The following is a 1,879-nucleotide window of genomic DNA, read 5'->3' as shown; positions in this document are numbered from 1 at the left end:
CATCATACCTGGACCTCACACAGTCCAAACACTGATCTGTATAAACTTTCATTTTACTATTTTTGGACTCACCTCATTTCGTGTGTGTCCAACCTATGAAAGCAGTGTGTGTGCATGTTGCATTAGCGTTTCTTTTTGAATGTGATAATTAACACATTCATTCTTTTTATTAATACAAGAAATACTGGTTAAAAATTGGGTCCTTTTAAACCATTTACATATTTGGGTCTGGAGGAAAGAAATCCAGAATGCAAAGGATCTTTTGAAAATTAACCTTGTTGCAATCAACCATGAGGTGAGTGAGTAAAGAAGGGGGCCAGTTTATCCTTCTCCACCCAGTAGTTTGTCTATAACCATAAGAAATCAGGGAACATGAACTGATTCGTGAGAGTGAGAGTGAGAGTGAGAGTGAGAGGGAGAGAGAGAGAGAGAGAGATGGCGGAGGACAAAGCTAAGGGGGAAAATGTGAAAAGTGAAGGGAATGACCACAGGAATGACCATATTAACCTGAAAGTGGCTGGACAAGATGGTTCAGTTGTACAGTTTAAGATAAAGAAGCAAACACCACTGAGCAAACTGATGAAAGCGTATTGTGAGAGACAGGGCTTGCAGATCAGACAGATCAGGTTTCGTTTCGATGGGCAGCCAATAAATGAAACTGATACACCAGCTATGTTGGAAATGGAAGATGAAGACACCATTGATGTATTCCAGCAGCAGACGGGAGGAACCTGCTAACCTCATGACATAATTTAATGTAAATAATGTTCCACAAAATGTACATGTTCATGCATTACTCTATTTTGAACAATTTGCAACATTTGGGGCAATCGCTGTTATAAAAATGTTAGAGGGAGGGGTAAAGAGCTGGGAGACATCTTTACAATGAATTGCTTTTTTTTTGCATTGTTTTACTTTCTGGATACAGGGAATTTTCTTTGTATTTTGGATTAATCCTAAAAGAAAAGAATAATTTTTTTTTAAAAAAAATGAACTGGGTCAGGTAATAACACTACAAAGCTTTCTTTGAAGAGTATATGAATATTTACTTACACCAATGGATTTTTGCAATGGATTTGTGCTTCCACAAATGTACAGAGCTTTGCTCTTTCTGTTTCCATTGTTCAGTGCTGGAAGACATGAACTATGTTTAATGAAAACTAAAATGGCAACCTTGAGTTCTTTTTAAGTTGTGACTTTCTACATGATCTAAGTTATACTGTAACTGATGCAAGCTAATCTATTGCATGCTGTTCATGTACACAATCATTACATTGCTGACAAACTCAAAAATTTATTGCCATGATCACATTCATGTCCAAGCAAATTCTTCCCATTGTTGAGAAAGTAGTCACGTAGCTGGCAAATGGAACTTTTTACATGTACTTTATGTCCATAGAAAGAAGAAGCTTCCATGCATATATACATATATATAGATCATTTCTTCATCTCAGGATGTCTCAGTGTAATCTGCAGCCAAGAAAACACTTTTGAAGAGCAGTCACTACTGTTTTTATAAGAAATGCACAGCCAATTTTCAATCAGTGACATCCCACAAACAACTATGAGATTAATGACTAGTTAAGCTATTTTAAGAAATGCTGGATAAATGACACCAATAGAACATTCCTGCTCCTCTCCTTATAGTATTAATGGATACACCTTCAACAAACGGCACTCCTCTGAAGCTGTAATTAAGTGTCCACCCAGATTTCATGCTCAAATCCCTGTTAATTAAGATGTAGCAGTAAAAGTAAGCCATTCAGCCCATCAAGTCTGCTTTAACATTCAGTGAGGTCATAACTGATCTAATAATCCTTAATTCTACTTTCTTGCCTTTTCCCCATAACCCTTAATTCCCTTACTAATTAAAAATCTG

The 1,879-nt window shown here is 36.6% G+C and overlaps 1 pseudogene; it reads left to right on the top strand.

Annotated features, from left to right (window-relative positions):
- Positions 1-410: 410 nt before the first annotated feature.
- LOC122546951 (small ubiquitin-related modifier 3-like pseudogene) lies at positions 411-794 on the top strand (annotated as a pseudogene).
- Positions 795-1,879: the final 1,085 nt, after the last annotated feature.

This window comes from Chiloscyllium plagiosum, unplaced genomic scaffold (assembly GCF_037043375.1).
Source record: "Chiloscyllium plagiosum isolate Xiang-an unplaced genomic scaffold, Cpla_swu_hap1 HiC_scaffold_15, whole genome shotgun sequence".
Lineage (NCBI taxonomy): Eukaryota > Metazoa > Chordata > Chondrichthyes > Orectolobiformes > Hemiscylliidae > Chiloscyllium > Chiloscyllium plagiosum.
Note: the sequence above shows the minus strand (reverse complement) of the source record. Positions and strands in the feature narration are given on the sequence as shown.